Source organism: Sceloporus occidentalis, unplaced genomic scaffold (genome assembly GCF_023333645.1).
Source record: "Sceloporus occidentalis isolate IW3139 unplaced genomic scaffold, rSceOcc1.0.p SCAF_4, whole genome shotgun sequence".
Lineage (NCBI taxonomy): Eukaryota > Metazoa > Chordata > Lepidosauria > Squamata > Phrynosomatidae > Sceloporus > Sceloporus occidentalis.
This window is the reverse complement of record NW_028316984.1, coordinates 1,515,001-1,528,056: the sequence shown is the minus strand read 5'-3', so window position 1 is coordinate 1,528,056 and position 13,056 is coordinate 1,515,001. Positions and strand designations below refer to the sequence as shown.

The 13,056-nt window shown below is 40.2% G+C and overlaps 1 protein-coding gene across 2 annotated transcripts in view; it reads left to right on the top strand.

The window, feature by feature from the left end:
• The window catches only part of LOC149313402 (uncharacterized), a 162,781-nt gene that overhangs the window by 126,525 nt on the left and 23,200 nt on the right, over nt 1-13,056 (top strand). The gene's annotated exons all lie outside the window — the stretch shown is intronic.

Genomic DNA, 13,056 nt, shown 5'->3' with positions numbered 1-13,056 from the left:
CAGAGAAAAGGAAAACAAACCTATATTTTAATCTCTTCATTGAATATTAATTATTATATATATGCTATATTTCGTCTAACTACCTAATTACACTGCTTTCATTCCATCATATATATTTAGACAATTCCATTCTTCCTTAACCATATCAACTTTTTTATTTCTCAGGCTGGCGGTAAGTATATCTAGACTTTTAGCCTCCCTGATTTTGACCAACCATGCCTCAGCTGTTGGGGTTTGCGGGTTTCTCCAAAATTGGGCATACAAAATTCTGGCCGTGGTAAACGTGAGGCTTCCTTTGCCTTTTTGTTTTCCAAAATTCCAGTCATATTTAACAAAAACAGTCGAGGGTCAAGTGGGACATCTAATTGTAAAAAATTAATCATCAATAATCGTATAGATCTCCAATATTCCCTGGCTTTGATGCAGGACCACCATAAATGGAGATAATCTCCTTCATGCTTATCACATTTCCAACATGTTTTCTTCACAGTTTTATATATCCTATTCAATTTAACAGGAGTCATATGCCATTGATACATCATCTTAATATAGTTCTCCTTAAAGTTTTGACATAAAGTAAATTTTCTAGTCACTCTCCATGATCTTTCCCATAATTCCAAGTCTATATTTTTTCCTAAATCTTGCGACCATTTCACCATGCAGTTCTTTACTATTTCATCCTCAAGATTTCTACCTTTCAGAATTCTATAATATCTTGAAAGATGTCCTTTCTCTTTATTTTCTATAATCTTATCCAGTTCATTAGATTCCATGGTAATTCCAAAATTAATCTGATTTAAATCTTTCCGCTATTTGAAAGTAACTAAACCAATCTATTATAATAATCTCAAATTCCAATTGTTCCCTTGTTTTTACGGAGATCATTCTATCATTTCCACTGAAAACAATATCAGAATATCTAAGCCAGGTCCTATTACAGATTTTGGACCTTTGTTGAAATGCTTCCTGAGGAGACGCCCATTTAGGCGTCTGTTTTAGTCTATAAAACAGAGGTTTTACGTTGTTCCATATCAACAATAAAGATCTTCTTATGAAGTGATGTTCAAAATCTCTGTTTTCTCTTACTTTGTTATACCAGAGGAAAGCGTGCAGACCAAATCTCAAATCATTACCTTCTAGAGATAGTAATCTTTCATCTTCTAACTTGAACCATTTTTCTAACCAACACAACCCAGATGCAAAATAGTACCATTTCAGATTAGGGAGGGTGCAGCCTCCTCTATCACAGTCGTCCATTAGAATCCTCCAAGGGTAAGCCCTTGCTCGTTTTCCTTCCCATAGAAACGTAGACAATTATTTTTGCCATATTGAGAATACTTTCAAATTAGATATTATTGGTATATTCTGAAATAGATATAAGAATCGTGGTAATATACTCATTTTTATAGTTGCAATCCTACTGGAAAAGGAAAGGTACAATTTAGCCCATGTGGCTAAATCCCTTTTTATCTCATCCCATAACTTCTTATAGTTATTTTCAAATAAATCAATGGCCTGTTACAGACTGTCAAAATAAAGCTGCTTCGAGTCTCTCTGGAGGTATGCTATTTAAATGATGCATGGGTCCTAAGAGTCCGGAGGTCGTGCCAAAGCCACACTCCATTCCTAAGCACTGGAGTGCAGCTTTGGTGCAGCTTCCGGATTCTTAGGATGCATGCATCATTTAAACAGCATCCCTCCAGAGAGACCCGAAGCAGCTTTATTTTGGCAGTCTGTAACAGGCCAATATTCCTATTTGTTATTGTAATTCCTAAATACTTAGCCTTATTTTTTATATTAAATCCAGAAATTTTACTCAATTCCAAATTCTCTTCTTTACTTAGATTCTTTGTTATAAATGATGTTTTAGACTGGTTTATCTTCAGACCTGAAACTTCAACAAATTCTTGTAAAATCGATGTCAGAACACTTATACTGTCTAGTGGGTTATCCAAAAAACAAATCAGGTCATCAGCGAAGGCTCTTACTTTAAATTCATGTTCTCTTATTTTGACTCCTTTTATGTCAGGGTTAGATCTGATGTAATTTAACAAAACTTCGAATGCAACCACAAACAAAAGTGGGGATAGGGGACAGCCTTGCCTTGTGCCTCGCTCTATTTTGAAATAAACAGTTCTTTCATTGTTCACTATCAATTAAGCCTTTTGCTCTGTATATACAGCCAATATCCAATTGTAAATCTTGGTTCCCAGATTCATCCATTTCAATATTTCCTCCAAATAGCTCCAATTAATCCAGTCAAATACTTTTTCCTCATCCACCAGCAACATAGCCAACTTTTTATCATTCTGACGCTCATATTTTTCAATAATATTTAATACTATCCTGATATTCTCTTTACTTTGTCTGAATGGGAGGAATCCACATTGATCTATATGTATATTCAGAACTTTCCTTAATCTTTTGGCTAATATACTGGTATAAATTTTATAATCGGGATTGGTCAGGGATATAGGTCTGTAATTAATAACGTCGCTTTGAGCGTTAGCACCTTTGGGAATCAATACAACCAGGGCCTCCTTCCAGGTATCTGGAATCCCATTAACTTGAATATTATTCATAGTGTCTCTTAACGGTTCCCTAATAATATCTTCTAGTTTTTTATAAAAAACTGAAGGGAGCCCATCAGGACCTGGAGATTTGCCCAATTTCAAGTTCCTAGTTGCTTTTGAAATCTCCTCACTAGTAATATCATGGTTTATTAAATCTCTTTCTTCTTTTAATACTAAGGAGTCTTGCTTTAACATAAATCTTCTTAATTTCTCTCTCCCTTCCATAGTAGTATCCATTTTGCTATATAGTTTCTCAAAATAGTTTCTGAAGAGCTCCTTAATCTTTTTTTGGTCTGTTACTTTCGTCCCTTCATGTTCGATGTGAGTTATGATTTTTTTTTCCGGTACCTTCTTAGTCTTGACGCTAATACTTTTCCAGCTTTATTACCGCTTTCAAATTGCTTTTGTTTTAACAATACCAATTTATTTTTAATCTCCAAGATATCTAAATTTTTCAGCTCTTGTTTAAGAATTTCCACCTGAGTTTTTAGTTTAATGTCCCCTCTTTCTTTCCATTCTTTATCCTTCTTTTCCAGCTCATCTTTCAATTTTTCTCTTTTTTGTAAAGCCTTTTTTCTTTTTTTCAACATTCAATTTGATTACTGCCTTGGCAGCATCCCATAAAGTTTTAAGCTTAATATCCTCTGTTGTGTTATCTTTAAAATATAACTGTAATGCCTCTCTGGTTTTCCTTACTACCTCTTCATCATCCAGTAAGTTCCAGGGAAGTCTCCATAAGGTATCTTTTTTTGGTTCAAAAAAGTCCAACAAAATTAAGTTATGGTCAGATAGACCTGATGCTTGTGTGTTCATAGATCTTATATAAGGTAAAATTCCTTTAGATCCCAAAATTAAATCAATTCTCGAAAATGAATCGTGAACTTCGGAATAAAATGTATAGTCTCTTGTTTCTTTGTATTTGTATCGCCATACATCTTGCAAGGCAAAATCGTCGGCTAACGAAAAGAAAGAATTTGGGAGTTTCCCCTGATTTTCCTGATCTTCCTATTCTTATTGGACTTTCTATCTAATTCAGGACAAATGACAGCACTGAAGTCCCCTAAAAGTAAAATATTGTCATAATGAATTTCTTTCAGATCTTCATGAAGCTTCAGGGAAAAAAATTCTCTATTAACATTGGGTGCATATATTCCCACAGCTAAGAATTTTATATTCTGAAATGACACTTAAACCGCTATATAGGATCCATTTTCATCTTTAAAGATTTCTTTAGAGGGGAATTTGTTATTAATATATACAGCTATTCCTCTTTTTTCCCCTCCTTCCAGAGATGAACTATAACAATGCCCCAATTTGGGATTCCTTAATAGTCTCTCCTCCCGTATTTTAATTTTGGTCTCTTGTATACAAATTAAGTCCCCTTTTAGTTTTTCCAACTGATGAAAAATTAGATTCCGTTTATATTTCGAATTTAGTCCTTTCACATTCCAGGATATCACTTTCACCATTTCAACGAATAAAATTTCTCTTATTACAAAAAAAAAAACCAAAATGTAATTCTTGTTTTAGTTGTTGTGCCACCCCTTCCATCCCTTTTTATTTATTTATTTTTCCTTTTATTTATTTATATATTTTCAAAAAATAAATTTTATTGTTAAAAAAAGAAGGCAAAACTAAGAGACACTAAAGTCTCTAACTAAAGATCCGGTCAAAAAAAAAAAAGGGGGGGGGGGGAAGGAAATGCACAGGTCAAAAATCTCCAAGTAAGTCGTTTTGTTTTCTACCAGTGATAAGTCCTGGTTTTCAAGCTCTCCAAATTTTTTATCATCCACTGGGTCTACAACTCCATCTTCATCTTTATCTTCTTCTTCTTCACTCTCTCTCTCTTCGTCCTCTCTCTTATTTTTATCATCTTCTACTTTTGACTTATTTTTCTTCTTATCATTTGAGTTCTGATTATATTTTGGTTCATTCTTAGTGTTTTTCTCTTTACTGTTCATATGCTCTTTCCTTAGTTTCTTCTCCATATCTCTTGCTTTTTCAATGGTATCAATTCTATATCTTTTCTGTCGATACATAAATGATAAACCCTCAATTCTCTCCCACCTGTATTCCAAATTTAAGTTTCTTAAAAGAGCAGTAAGGTTCCTGTATTTTTGTCTAGCTAACATAATTGAAGGCGCAATGTCCTTAAAAATTTTAGCTTCCTGATTTTCCACTAAGAAGGGGTTATTATAACTCTTTTGCATAATCATATCTCTTAGTCTGGACCTATTTTTTTCCCTATTGACCCTGGATTGATGTAACTTTTTTCATTTTTCTTCTGCCCCTGACATGTGTATTTTCCTACTTTATTGTTTTCCTGTTCCTGTTTTTGTAGTAATGTTTTTAACTATTATACTGAATTTTAACTTTGTATTGAAATGTTTTTATAAATTTTGTAAGCCGCCCTGATCATATCCTTGGAAGGGCGGGGTAGAAATAAAATTTATTATTATTATTATTATTAGTGCAACAAATCACAATATCTCGAGCCAGATTTTTATCCTTCGCTTGAATAGAATTAATCCTGAAGATTTTGTCCGTCTCTGTTTCGATCCTTTCCAGGGAATACCCTATAAATTCAGCTAGTGGGGGCAGAATTCTCTCATATAGATATTCTGGTTTTTCTGTCACTCCTCTAATTTTCATACATCTATCCCTATATTTAAATTCATTATTCATTTCCTTCCATGATTGCTGATCTTGTTTCTTGCTTAATTCTATGGATGATTTCTCCAGAATTCAGTACTTTCTTTGACTTTCTCTATCTCTTTCTGGTTCTTTGAAATGTCTGAATTCATTCTTTCCATTCTTTTAGCAAAGAATCCATCTCTTTCTTCAAGTCTTTCCTCATTTCTGCTCTTAGCTCTTTAAGTTCTTTCCTGTGAGTCTGACTTGATTCTCTGAGATTCTCTTTTATCTCCAATCATAGCTCCTTCATTTCTGCTCTAATTTTTCTTATTTCATCTAAGACTAACATGTTTGGGTCAGTCACTTTAATTCCTTCCTCTGTTGACCCCCTTCTCTGGAAGGAGGTCTGTATATTTGTCTGTGTAAATCCTTTTTTGGAAAAAAGCCATTGTTTCACTATTTTCTATCTGATCAATAAGGGAAAGAGAGAATGTTAGAAGAAAAGGAAACTCCACTAAAAATTCTCCCCAAATTATGTTCCTTAAACATCCATTCTTGCATGTATATATAAGAACTTACCCCTACTAGTTCTGATTACAGTAAGATAACAAAGATCTAAGTATTTTGTACCTAATACTCAAAACAAGCTATTCAAACTTATATCATTTCCTCAGACTGTTCCATTAACATTGGGGTAACATTAATATATTCACTCATTTCAATTTACACAACTGCATATAATTATATATTATAAACAAGAAGGAATGCAAAGCATCTAAATATAATTATATCTACCAGACCACAGTTCAATACTTAAATCTTACTCTTTCTCTTCTTCATGTAGAATATCTTGTTTCCATAAATCTTCTTGTTTATTTTCCCTTTTTATCACAAAGTCCCTTAGTCCAGGCTTTATATTCCTTTCAGTTCTAAATGCTCTTGCTTCAACCTTGCAGGAAAATTGTCCTCCTCCCCTTCTTTTTATTGCAAAGTTACACAGTTCAAGAGTGACGCAGTTCAAAAGCCTCCATTGCTTTTCTTCCCTTTCTAATGTTACAAGTAGGATTCTTGTTGTTAGTAATTTTCTTAAACTAATGAAAAGAAGAACCCACACTGTCCTTGTTACAGCTGTCTTTAACAGAGTCAAAATCTATTTGTTTCCTGCTTTGATTCCTCACTCCCTTCACACCTGCTCAATATATTTTATGTTTTAAAGCCTCTTTCAGGTCTCTTCTAAGCCCCCTCACTCTCCTTTAATTTAATTCTCTTCAAGCTTAAATCAGCCAGTTGCTCAAGTCCAATACAGCTCTTTTAGCCATGCAAAGGCAGGGTCCTTCAATGGCAAAAAGAAAGCAAAAAAAAAAAAAAAAATCAAACCCCCACTCTTATAGGCTCTAGTAGAACAGTCCTTCAAGCCTCACTACTCGCAGTTCACTGTTCTGGCCTCACCACTCCTCTTAAAGCAGAAAGGAGACTATCCTCCAAACAGCATATGTCCTCCAAACAATGTATGTTCTCCAATTGTCTTTAGTCTCAGAATTCTCTCCACTCTCTCCTCCAAACAGCATATGTCCTCCAAACAGTGTATGTTCTCCAATTGTCTTTAGACTCAGAATTCTCTCCACTCTCTCCTCCAAACAGCATATGTCCTCCAAACAGTGTATGTTCTCCAATTGTCTTTAGTCTCAGAATTCTCTCCACTCTCTCCTCCAAACAGCATATGTCCTCCCAACAGTGTATGTTCTCCAATTGTCTTTAGTCTCAGAATTCTCTCCACTCTCTCCTCCAAACAGCATATGTCCTCCCAACAGTGTATGTTCTCCAATTGTCTTTAGACTCAGAATTCTCTCCACTCTCTCCTCCAAACAGCATATGTCCTCCCAACAGTGTATGTTCTCCAATTGTCTTTAGACTCAGAATTCTCTCCACTCGCTCCTCCAAACAGCATATGTCCTCCCAACAGTGTATGTTCTCCAATTGTCTTTAGACTCAGAATTCTCTCCACTCGCTCCTCCAAACAGCATATGTCCTCCCAACAGTGTATGTTCTCCAATTGTCTTTAGACTCAGAATTCTCTCCACTCGCTCCTCCAAACAGCATATGTCCTCCCAACAGTGTATGTTCTCCAATTGTCTTTAGACTCAGAATTCTCTCCACTCGCTCCTCCAAACAGCATATGTCCTCCCAACAGTGTATGTTCTCCAATTGTCTTTAGTCTCAGAATTCTCTCCACTCTCTCCTCCAAACAGCATATGTCCTCCCAACAGTGTATGTTCTCCAATTGTCTTTAGTCTCAGAATTCTCTCCACTCTCTCCTCCAAACAGCATATGTCCTCCCAACAGTGTATGTTCTCCAATTGTCTTTAGTCTCAGAATTCTCTCCACTCTCTCCTCCAAACAGCATATGTCCTCCCAACAGTGTATGTTCTCCAATTGTCTTTAGTCTCAGAATTCTCTCCACTCTCTCCTCCAAACAGCATATGTCCTCCAAACAGTGCATGTTCTCCAGTTGTCTTTAGTCTCAGAATTCTCTCCACTCTCTCCTCCAAACAGCATATGTCCTCCAAACAGTGCATGTTCTCCAGTTGTCTTTAGTCTCAGAATTCTCTCCACTCTCTCCTCCAAACAGCATATGTCCTCCAAACAGTGCATGTTCTCCAGTTGTCTTTAGTCTCAGAATTCTCTCCACTCTCTCCTCCAAACAGCATATGTCCTCCAAACAGTGCATGTTCTCCAGTTGTCTTTAGTCTCAGAATTCTCTCCACTCTCTCCTCCAAACAGCATATGTCCTCCAAACAGTGCATGTTCTCCAGTTGTCTTTAGTCTCAGAATTCTCTCCACTCTCTCCTCCAAACAGCATATGTCCTCCAAACAGTGCATGTTCTCCAGTTGTCTTTAGTCTCAGAATTCTCTCCACCCTCTCCTCCAAACAGCATATGTCCTCCAAACAGTGCATGTTCTCCAGTTGTCTTTAGTCTCAGAATTCTCTCCACCCTCTCCTCCAAACAGCATATGTCCTCCAAACAGTGCATGTTCTCCAGTTGTCTTTAGTCTCAGAATTCTCTCCACCCTCTCCTCCAAACAGCATATGTCCTCCAAACAGTGCATGTTCTCCAGTTGTCTTTAGTCTCAGAATTCTCTCCACCCTCTCCTCCAAACAGCATATGTCCTCCAAACAGTGCATGTTCTCCAGTTGTCTTTAGTCTCAGAATTCTCTCCACCCTCTCCTCCAAACAGCATATGTCCTCCAAACAGTGCATGTTCTCCAATTGTCTTTAGTCTCAGAATTCTCTCCACCCTCTCCTCCAAACAGCATATGTCCTCCAAACAGTGCATGTTCTCCAATTGTCTTTAGTCTCAGAATTCTCTCCACCCTCTCCTCCAAACAGCATATGTCCTCCAAACAGTGCATGTTCTCCAATTGTCTTTAGTCTCAGAATTCTCTCCACCCTCTCCTCCAAACAGCATATGTCCTCCAAACAGTGCATGTTCTCCAATTGTCTTTAGTCTCAGAATTCTCTCCACCCTCTCCTCCAAACAGCATATGTCCTCCAAACAGTGCATGTTCTCCAATTGTCTTTAGTCTCAGAATTCTCTCCACCCTCTCCTCCAAACAGCATATGTCCTCCAAACAGTGCATGTTCTCCAATTGTCTTTAGTCTCAGAATTCTCTCCACCCTCTCCTCCAAACAGCATATGTCCTCCAAACAGTGCATGTTCTCCAATTGTCTTTAGTCTCAGAATTCTCTCCACCCTCTCCTCCAAACAGCATATGTCCTCCAAACAGTGCATGTTCTCCAATTGTCTTTAGTCTCAGAATTCTCTCCACCCTCTCCTCCAAACAGCATATGTCCTCCAAACAGTGCATGTTCTCCAATTGTCTTTAGTCTCAGAATTCTCTCCACCCTCTCCTCCAAACAGCATATGTCCTCCAAACAGTGCATGTTCTCCAATTGTCTTTAGACTCAGAATTCTCTCCACCCTCTCCTCCAAACAGCATATGTCCTCCAAACAGTGCATGTTCTCCAATTGTCTTTAGACTCAGAATTCTCTCCACCCTCTCCTCCAAACAGCATATGTCCTCCAAACAGTGCATGTTCTCCAATTGTCTTTAGACTCAGAATTCTCTCCACCCTCTCCTCCAAACAGCATATGTCCTCCAAACAGTGCATGTTCTCCAATTGTCTTTAGTCTCAGAATTCTCTCCACTCTCTCCTCCAAACAGCATATGTCCTCCAAACAGTGCATGTTCTCCAATTGTCTTTAGTCTCAGAATTCTCTCCACTCTCTCCTCCAAACAGCATATGTCCTCCAAACAGTGCATGTTCTCCAATTGTCTTTAGTCTCAGAATTCTCTCCACTCTCTCCTCCAAACAGCATATGTCCTCCCAACAGTGCATGTTCTCCAATTGTCTTTAGTCTCAGAATTCTCTCCACTCTCTCCTCCAAACAGCATATGTCCTCCCAACAGTGTATGTTCTCCAGTTGTCTTTAGTCTCAGAATTCTCTCCACTCTCTCCTCCAAACAGCATATGTCCTCCAAACAGTGCATGTTCTCCAGTTGTCTTTAGTCTCAGAATTCTCTCCACTCTCTCCTCCAAACAGCATATGTCCTCCAAACAGTGCATGTTCTCCAGTTGTCTTTAGTCTCAGAATTCTCTCCACTCTCTCCTCCAAACAGCATATGTCCTCCAAACAGTGCATGTTCTCCAATTGTCTTTAGTCTCAGAATTCTCTCCACTCTCTCCTCCAAACAGCATATGTCCTCCAAACAGTGCATGTTCTCCAATTGTCTTTAGACTCAGAATTCTCTCCACTCTCTCCTCCAAACAGCATATGTCCTCCAAACAGTGTATGTTCTCCAGTAGTTTTTAGTCTCAAAGTTCTTTCCACTCTCTCCTCCAAACAGTATATGTCCTCCAAGCGGTGTATCCTCCAAATGTATTTAATCTCAAAATTCTCTCTTACCACTTTCTCCTTCGAACAATATATGTCCTCCAAACGATATATGTCCTCCAATTGTCTCCACTCTCTTCCTAAATCCCCCAGCTACTCAATTGATCCTTCTTCATTCAATTAAAGAAATGCTAAGGACGCTTCTGTCCTGAGGTAGTGCTTACACTACCTCAAGACAGAAGCGTCCTTAGCATTTCTTTAATGGCCTCCCCTTAGTAGCTTTATCCCAGACGCTCCATGCTATCGCTTTTCATTAGGGTGTGGGCTATGAAGGAGCCGCCGAAGTAACGAACGGCTACAGCTCTTCGGTCCTCTCGGTCGACAAAGAAAAAAGGAGAGGAAAAAAAGCAACTCTCCCCAACGCCAACATTGAAAAGACCCCCAACGAGCCCATCAGGTTACCCTCTCTTCTCCAAAACAGGTACAGACAGGAAAAAAGGCAACCCCGTTCCGTCAAGAACCACAGCTATGGAGGAGCAGTCAGGAGCCCTCCTAACCTGCGTCCTCCTCTCAGCACCTCACCACCGGAAGTCCCAGACAGTTCCTTTAAATAAGTGTTTATATATCAAGTTCTCATTGATTGCACTCTACTTGCTCTAAGAATACGGTTGCCATAACTGTCAACCTCCAAACCAGGACAAATGTAAACAAATGTAGGACAAAATTTAGGCTCAAATGTAGGACATGTTTGTTTTTTAAATGGAGGACACACGAACTAAAAGGAATTTAATAATTTAATAAAACATTAATATAAACGCATGTTTCTTAGGCATGCTCAAAATGGAGGACATTTCGGCATTATTCCTAGACAGATGGCACAAATGTACTTCCCTTTCTGGCTAACCCCCACCCCCCCCACCCCCCCAATTCCAAAACACACACAACAGCACATTTGGGCATTGGACATGGCTTTATTTAATATGGCAATCTCTTGCATATTTCAGAGGCTTATTGGATAACCAAACCCTCTGGGTTTCACACTGAACATGGGTTCACATGGCTGTGCATATTTAACATGTCAAGGTGGTTTAACAAGAAGTGGATTGGCCCTTGGTTTCAGGTTTCTTGTACCAACTCTACTTCTCAGAAGTGTGTACTTGGTCAAGGCACTTTGGTTTTTCTTCACTGGGCAAGAGTTTGTAAAAATCAGAGCAACTTATTGGCCATGCCTGAGAGGCTTGCTGATATCAATACAATCATCATCACCATCATTGTCAAAACAAGCAGACTTGTCTTAGCATTAAAAGCACAAAGAATACACCAGTCTGGATTAGGTATCATTCATTGGAAATAAAAGTCCACAAAACATGAACATTGAACCAAAGGCAGTCTCTTCTGCCACTGCAAACTACATGTCTCATTCCCAAGGATGCTTAGCATTTGAAACACAACAGGCAGTCTCTTCTGCCACTGCAAACTACATGTCCCACTCCCAAGGATGCTTAGCATTTGAAACACAACAGGCAGTCTCTTGTGCCGGCAAACTACATGTCCCACTCCTAGGGACGCTTACTATTTGAAACACAACAGGCAGTCTCTTGTGCCGACAAACTACACGTCCCACTCCCAAGGACGCTTAGCATTTGAAACACAACAGGCAGTCTCTTGTGCCGGCAAACTACATGTCCCACTCCCAAGGACGCTTAGCATTTGAAACACAACAGGCAGTCTCTTGTGCCGGCAAACTACATGTCCCACTCCCAAGGGCGCTTAGCATTTGAAACACAACAGGCAGTCTCTTCTGCCACTGCAAACTACATGTCCCACTCCCAAGCACCCTTCTCCTTGCCCCCTGCAACCCCCCCAAAAAAACCCCTCACCCCCTCTTTTCCCCCAGGTATGTCTCAACTTACTGTAAGGGGGGATTTGTGGGTCAGATCTCTTGCAAAGTCTTTTTCTTGTCTTTTGCATGGGGGCAAAGGCCTGAGAAGCCCTGGATCCCTGAGAAGAAGAGGAGGAGGGCTTAGAGTGCGAGGGTAAATAGATAGAGGGTTAGATAGAGGTTGGAGGGGGGCTTAGATGGAGAGAGGGGGTAGATAGAAGGGGGTTAGAGAGGGCTTAGCTAAAGAGGGGCAATAGAGGGAGGGGGAGTCAGAGAGAGGGTTAGAGAGGGGACGGGTCAGTGTTTGGGGGGCTTGGGGAGGGGGCTTCCCATGGCCAACGGGGGCGATCCTGGGAGGAGCCTAAGGCCCAGGAGGGGCATGGAAGGTGCCCTCCAGTCCTGCCGCTCCCCAGGTGCCAGCCCCTTCCTCTTCCTCTTCCTCTTTCTCCTCTCAGCGTTTCAGGGCCCCTTCCCTCCCTGGAAGAGGAGGAGGAGAAGCCGGGGAGGAGGAGGGCAGGGCACAGGAGTCCCAGGAAAGGGCCCTTTCCTTCCCCCCTGGCCAGGCTGCCCCAGAGGCCAAAAAGGCTGAAAATGGCACCATGGGGTGCTCCCCCCCCCCCCAGCAGCTTTCTAGGACGGTGGCTACTGCTGCCGACCTGCCTGCTCCTCCTCGTTCTCTGGTCACCGCCTTCACGCCTTTCTGCGCACCCGCCGCAAGCACAATGGAACAGAGGCAAGTCCTGTCTGCAGCCTGCTCCTTGAGAGGGCTGGCCAATAGGGAGCAGGGCAGACCAGAAGAGCCCACCCCCTGCCAGCTCCAGTCCTGCTGACCTCCCTCGGCTTGACACTTTAAAAGGGAGGCAGTGGGACTGGGAGCCTCGAGCCAGGCAGCCACCCGGGACCTGAGGGGGGCAGGACGGGACCGGGACCGCCCCCCAGAAAGTGGGCCAGTCCCGCCTCCTGGCGGGATATGGCAAGCCTATCTAAGAGCTGGATTTGTAGTTGAGACTTGTAACTGGATTTCAGGCCTATAACATGTATTAAATCAGGCTGACTTTTTAAAAAAATAAT